Genomic DNA, 7,986 nt, shown 5'->3' with positions numbered 1-7,986 from the left:
GGTTCTTTTGGCAGCTACGGCACTTTCAATATTCTCCTCCAACACCATAACTCAAAAGCATCAATTCTTCTATGGTCTTCCTTATTCATTGTCCAGCTTTCGTAAGCATATGAGGTTATTGAAAATACCATGGCTTGGGTCAGGCACACCTTAGTCGTCAAGCTGATGTGTTTGCTTTTCAACACTTTAAAAAGGTCTTATGCAGCAGATTTGCCCAATGCAATATGTCAATTGATTACTTCACTGCTGCTTCCATGAGTGTTGATAGTTGATCCAAGAAAAATGAAGTCCTTGGTACTTCAATCTTTTCTCCATTTATAAGAATGTTGTTTACTGGCCCAGTGATGAGGATTTTTGTTTTCTTTACTTTCAGATGCAATCCATACTGAAGACTATGCTCTTTGATCTTCATCAGAAAATGTTTTAAGTCCTTTTCACTTTCAGGAAGCAAGGTTGTATTATCTGCATATCGCAGGTTGTTAATGAGTCTTCCTCCAATAATGATGCCACGTTTTTCTTCATGTAACCCAACTTCTCAGATTATTTGCTAAGAATACAGGTTGAATAAGTATGGTGAAAGAATACAACCCTGTCACAGACCTTTCCTAATTTTAAACCATTCAGTGTTCTCCTGTTCTCTTCGAACAACTGCCTCTTGGTCCAGGTACAAATTCCTCATGAGCACAATTAAGTGTTCCAGAATACTCATACTTTGTAATGTTGTCCATAGCTTGTCATGATACACACAATCAAAAGCCTTTGTGTAGTAAATAAAGTACAGGTAAACATCTTTCGGATATTCTCTGCTTTCAAACAAGAGCCAACAGACATCAGCAATGCTATTCCTCATTCCACGGCCTCTTCTGAATCTGGCTCGAACCTCTGGAAATTCTCTGTCAATGTATCCTTGTAGCCATTTCTGTACTACTTTTAGTAAAACTTTACTTGCATTAGATATCAAAGATATTGTCCAATGATTTCTACATTCTATTGGGTCACCTCTCTTTGGAATGGGCATGGATATGACTGTCTTCCAATCAGTCAGCCAGATAGTTTTCATCCGTATTTCTATCAAAGATGAGTGAGTGCCTCCTGTGCCACCTCACTTCCTTAAAATATTTCAATTTTTATTCCATCAATTCCTGGTGCCTTGTTCTTTGCCAATTCCTTCAATCAATAGGTCAGTGAAAAAGACAAAGACCTCCAATGAGATGATTGCAAAAAATAAGATGAAACATAGCAAAAATTGTGAATATGGCACAAACTGGAGAGTGGGCAGTGTTTCCTACCATTGTGCACAGGGTCACTATGAGTCAGAGCCCACTCAAAGGAACTTTACGACACCAGTTCTATGCAAAGTATCCTTGGTTACACAATGGTAAAAACACTCAACTGCTAGCTGAAAGATTGGGGTTTGAACTCACCCAACAGTTTTGTGGGAGAAAGGACCAGAAAACTGCTCTGTTTAAGGATACAGCTCAATAAACCTTAGGAAGGAAGCTCTACTCCATCATACAAGGTCACTATGAGTCAGGATTAACTCAGCTGTACAAAACAATAACAACTGCATGCAAGGATTAACCCCACACCAAGAAGTAGCTGTCGTCAGCATCTGTGTATTCCTGACTATGTCTTCTTTCTGTTTGTCTTCTTGAAACCCCGGTGCACAGCTTGCTGACAGTACTGCATTTACTGATGATAAATGCACTGTGAACTCAGATGTCCATTTAAGGATATGTCACTATTTCCGCTAAAAGAAAAGTCTATGTTTTTCTCTCACATTATTTACTGTAAAAACAATAAGAGCCTATCACAAAAATCAAGATAATAGTCTTCCTATTAAATATATTGTTGTTGTTGTTTAGTACTATCAAGTTGATTCTGATTCACAGTGATATGAATATATATATATATATACACATCATAGAGGAGCAACTGGTGAATTTGAACTGTCGACCACTGCATTTTAAACTGACCTTGCAGTGTAATGCTGATCATACAAATATTGCTATATGCTGTGGAGTCAGTTCTGACTCATAGCGACAATGTACAGGGTTTCTGAGGCTGTAATTCTTTACAGGAGCAGAAAACCTTTCTCCCACGGAACAGTTGGTAGTTTCAAACTGATGACCGTGAGATTAGCAGACCAATTCGTAACCACTGTGCTACCAGAGCTCCTTATAAATACACACATATATATGTGTGTGTATATATATATATATAGAGAGAGATAGATAGATAGATAGATGAGGCAGCAAAATGTGAACTGTAATACTTCTAAAATAATAAAAATTATTTCAAGTTATTTATAAAAGGGTTACTCTCATTATTTTTATTTTAATGTGTATATATTTCAATTATTTTTAAATGATCTTCCTTTACAGTGAGCCATAATTATGTGGGCTTTTCCTTAATTAACATCTGTAAAAGCAAAGTATAACCACTTAGTTTTACCACAATCCATCATCTTGCAACCAACTAAAATTTTGGCTCTCCTTTGTCATGAGTATAATAAATTGCATGCTTTATTATAAATGAATTATAAATTGTGAAAATTCAATTCTATCATAAACTGTCAATCAATAATAAAATAATGAGTTGATGGCCTCCGGGTCTCAGAACCATAGTCTCAGGGACACCTGGTGAGTTGGCATAATATAGTCCACAAAAACAATGCTCTACATCCTGCTTGGGTAAGTAGCATCTGAGATCTTGAAAATTATGAGTAGCCATGTAAGATACAAGGATTGGTCTTTCCATGTACAGTAAAAAGAAAAGTGGTAAGAATTGAAGAGGCTTGAAATCTATTATTACACTGAACTAATGGATCATGTGAACATCTATCTCCATGACTCTGACACCAGAAGAACTAGACAGTGCCTGGCTGCCACTACCAACTTCCCTGAAAGGGATCACATTAGAGGGTTCTGGATAGTGTGGGAGAAAATGTGGAACAAAACACAAAATAATTGAATACTAGTAATTTTAAAAGGACATATTTTCTGGTTAGAAAGAGACTGGAGGTACCTGAGCCTATGGCTCTTAACCTCTCTTCAGATCTAGAAGGGCACTCACCCTTGTGGCCTAGTTTTTAGTTAGGAATTCAAATGATATATTGCATTAGGCAAATCTGCTGCACACAACCTCTGTAAAGTATTCAAGAGCAAAAGAGGACTAAAGTGGGCCTGACACAAGCCATGATATCTTCAATACCTCATATATATGTGAAAGTTAGTCAATGGATAATGAAGACCATAAAAGAATTGGTGCAGTTGAGTTATGGTGTTGGAGAAGAGCAATAAAACATACAGTGGACTGCCAGATGAATAAAAAAATCTGTGTTGGAAGAAGTACAACTAGAAGGCCCCTTAGAGGTCATTATGACCAGACTTGTCTCTGATACTTAGGACATAGTATTAGGAGAGACCAGTGCCTTGTGAAGGACATCAGCTTTGGTAATGTGGAGGGACAGCAGAAAAAAAGAAGACCACCACCAAGATGGATTGGCATGGGAGCAACTGAAAATCCTCAAGTTTAGCAGCAATTGTGAGAATGGCGCAGGACTGGGTGGTGTTTCATTTTGTTGTACATAGGGTCGCTATGTATTGTAACTTACTCTAGGACATCTAAGAAATACAATAACAACACTCTGATTATGCTCACCATCAGTCATTCAGATTCAAAAGGACAACATTTTCCTAAGTACAAAGCTGAGAAGGGATAGAAAGGTGTGTAGAATGCCAAAAGAAACACAGGGAGGAAGTGGGGAAACTGTTGTTGCTTGCAGGGGATTGCAATCATTGAGATGAAACAAAGTGTATGATTTGTTGAATATAAAGCTGATTACATTGCCTATAAACCTTCTCTTAATTCACAATAAAAAGTAAAAATAAAAATTTATATATAATTCTGTCATATTCATGGACTAAACACTGAAATTAAAATTGGTTAAAAAATAATGACATTTTTAAGTGATTAAAAACAAACTCATTCTTTTAATGGAGAAGAGTACATACACACGGTAACTGGGGGAAAAAATCAATTCGATTGTAAAGTGAAACTGTCATTGTAAAATGCAACCATTATGAGATGGCACAGCAACACAACTCGACTTTTACCCACTAGAAATCCGGAGTCTAATTCTTAGCATTTGGATAAGAAAAATAACGCTATGTAATAAAGATAAATGGGCCTTGCTTTATAGTCCCTTTGAGAGAAGGGTTCTAAATGAGGCAGTTCTGGTGAGGTGAATTGCAATAGCTTTTCATATTTCCAAACAAGCCAAAAGCATCTGGCAATCCAAATCTGTAAACATTTTCTAAGGAGCTCTGGTAGTGTAGTGGTTATGAGTCAGGCTGTTACCCTCAAGGTCAGCAGTTCAAAACTACCAGCCTGTTCCACAGAAGAAAGATGAGCCTTCCAGCTCCCATAAAGATTTACAGCCTCAGAAACCCTATACAGTGTCACTATGAGTCAGAACCGACTCTATAGCACACTACCACCACCACCAAACAATTTCTTGCGCTGCCTTTAAACAGAATAGAAAAATGATGAAGCATTTAGACATCTTCCTGTTACTTAAAATCAATACTTTCTTTAATAGGATATAACACTTGTGTTCAGAAAATATTTATCTCTTTATATTTAAGGATTCCTGGTGATGCAGTTGTGAAGCACTCAATTGGTAACCAAAACCTCTGGAGGAGATGTGGCAGTCTGTTTCCATAAAGATCACAGCCTTGGAAACACTATGGGCCAGTTCAATTCTGACTTCTAAAGTCACTATGAATCAGAACCAACTCTACAACAATTGATTTTGCTTTATTTTGTATGAAGTACTTATGTTAAACTCTGTAGTTGTTCTTGTTGTTGTTAAGTGTCATTGAGTTGGTTCTGACTCATTGAAACCCAGTATAGGGTTTCTGAAGGGTAGGTGGTGAATTTGAACTGCTGACTTTGTGGCTCATAGTCCACTGTTGATCCAACATAGCTTCACCAGATGTCCTGTAAACAGGGTGAAAGCTATCAAATAGTGTAGATTCATTTACTCAAACACATATACTGAAGTTCAGAGGCAAGTTAGGCTAGCTCCAGTCAAAAACATCCAGAGATTGGAAAATTATATTCTGCTAACAATTATAATAAAGAAAGCAGCTTTTATTTTAAATGGGCCTTGCTTTATAGACACTTTGAGAGAAGTACCATAAGAGAAGCAGCTATAGGCAGATTAAGAACAATTTTGAATTATGTACAATAATTTTCTATTTCATTTAACAATGAAATGTGAGTATTCCAGAACACTTAATTGTGCTCTTAAGGAACCTGTACATAGACCAAGAGGCAGTTGTTTGAAAGAACAAGGGAACAATGAATGGTTTCAAATTAGGAAAGGTGTGTGCCAGGGTTGTATTCTTTCACTATATGTATTCAATCTGTATGCTGAGTAAATAATCTAAGAAACAGGATTATCTGAAAAAAATATGGCATCAGGATTGGAAGAAGACTTATTAACACTCTGCGATGTGTATATGATACAACTTTGCTTGCTGAAAGTGAAGTGGACATAAAATATTTACTGATGAAAAATCAAAGACCACAGCCTTTGGTATGGATTACATTTCAATGCAATGAAAATATAAATTCTCACGACTGGGCCAATAAACAACATCCGTTATCAATGGAGAAAAGATTAAAGTTGTCAAAGACTTCATTTTACTCAGATCAACCATCAACAACCATGAACGAAGCAGTCAAGAAATTAAACAACTTATTGCAGTAGGCAAATCTGCTGCACTAGACCTTTTTAAAGTGTTGGAAAGCAAAGATGTCAGTGTGAGGATTAAGGTGCACCTGAATCAACACATGGTGTTTTCAATAATGTCATATGCATGCAAAAACTGTACAGGGAATAAGGAAGACCGTAGAAAAATTGATGCATTGGAGCTATGGTATTGGAGGAGAATATTAAAAGTACCATTGACTGCCAAAAGAGCAAACGGATCTGTGTTGGAAGAAGTACAGCCAGAATGCTCCCTGGAAGCCAAGTTGGCCAGACTTTGTCCCTCGTATTTTGGGTGTATTGTCATGACAAACAAGTCCCTGGAGAAAGATAACATGTTTGATAAAGTGAAAGGTCAGATAAAAAGAGGAGGACCTCCTAACGAGATGGGTTGGCACAAATGTAGCAACGATTATGAGGTTGATGCAGGACCAGACAGCGTTTTGTTCTGCTGTGCATAGGGTTGCTATGAGTCAGTACTAACACAATAAAACTGTGTTTATTAAATAAATGAGAGACATGTTGATTTTTAAGCTTTATAATAAATAATGTATCTTCAGATGCTGTTCTTAATCAATGTCAATAGGACATGCCTGGGGATGGGGTTGTTGGCTATTGGATTAAGTCACTCTCCTTACAAGGCTACAGGAAGATATTATCAATGTTCTTTACAAGGAGTTATGGTGTGTTGTTGTAGGATAAACACTGGAGTATAAGATGGGTTTGAGTTGCAAGGCTGCCAGTTTAAACTCACCAGTTACTCCTTGGAAACCTTATTCAGGGTCCTCTATGAGTTGGAATTGACTCCATGGCACTTAACAACAACAGCATGCAAAAAGTGTGGGTTTCAAAAGTTACTGAAATAAAGAAATCTAGAAAAATGTAATAGAGTTTCAAGAGAATATAAATCAATAATTGATGACTTAGAGTCAAAGCAAAAAATAAAAAAAACACCATGTGAAATGGTCTTATGGCTATAATGAGAAATAAAAAGTAGTCCTTTTATTTTATATCACATACTGAAATATTATTATGCTTATATATGTTTAATAAATATCCAAAGAGATAGCAGAGTGAGGAGGGTACACATGAAACAAGGTTGGTCATAAACAGTGTACAAGGATACTAATGTCTCAATGACATTACTGTAAGAGGTGGTGGAGTATAGATTGTACCCCTGTCACCACCAGAGGGAGTGACATCAACATTATGCCGGGACCTGTAGCAGCAGTGGCCTAAGTAGAATGGGTGTCACCTGCCATCCAATATGTCATTTGTCACCACCACCAACACCACCCCACTATTCACCTGACATCCAGGGTGCTGGTAAGCAGGCCATGGCATCTGCCACTGGGGGGAGAAGGGGGACTTCACCTTCCACACTTGGAGAGATGAGTCACTGCAGGAGGCTTGGGGAAGTGTTCTAGGAGGATTGGAGCTGCACAGTGCAGTCCTTGGCCTTACATAGGGGCAAGGCAGGGCCATTCCACTCACCAGATTACAAAATAGAGGGTGGCTGCATCATTGCATTATTGCCAAACTGCATCATTGCAAACTACCAAATTGCATCATTCCATAATTGTCAAATTGTTGTTGTTAAGTGCCGTCAAGTCAGTTCCGACACACAGTGATGCTGTGTAGGGTTTCTGAAGAGCAGCTAGTGAGTATGAACCGCCAACCTTGTGGTTCAAAAGAGTTTTCAGTCCAGCGTATTAACCTACAGCGCCACACCAGGAAAAACTCCATTACATTTAACTATACAGTAGCTGAGAATGATGGGCCAGCTAAGATGACGTATAACCTTAATTGTCACAACCAGTGTTAATCTCTCCTTCCATTTTAGCATTCGTTTCCTCCAGATGTATGTTGTGAATGCACCACATGGTTGGGCAGTGCATTTTGTACTACAGTTGTAGATGTGAAATGTCAGATAATGAGATAGTCAGTAAATGAGGAGTAGTGTAAGTAGCCAGAGGGTACCCAGTTGTTCTTTTTGTTGCATTGTTGTTTAGATCCCAGGCAGTGAGCCACCAAAGTTCATACTATTTTTCCATTGTTCTCCCATTGTTGTTGTTGTTGTCAGGTGCCATCGAGTCGGAACCGACTCTTAGTGACCCCATGCACAGCAGAACGAAACAATGGCCGATCCTGGGCCAACCTCACTACCGCTGCCACACTTGATGCCATCAATGATGTCACCTGGCTGA

The sequence above is a fragment of the Chrysochloris asiatica genome, unplaced genomic scaffold (assembly GCF_000296735.1).
Source record: "Chrysochloris asiatica unplaced genomic scaffold, ChrAsi1.0 scaffold00366, whole genome shotgun sequence".
Taxonomy (NCBI): domain Eukaryota; kingdom Metazoa; phylum Chordata; class Mammalia; order Afrosoricida; family Chrysochloridae; genus Chrysochloris; species Chrysochloris asiatica.
The sequence above is the reverse complement of the archived record's forward strand: the minus strand, read 5'-3'. Positions refer to the sequence as shown.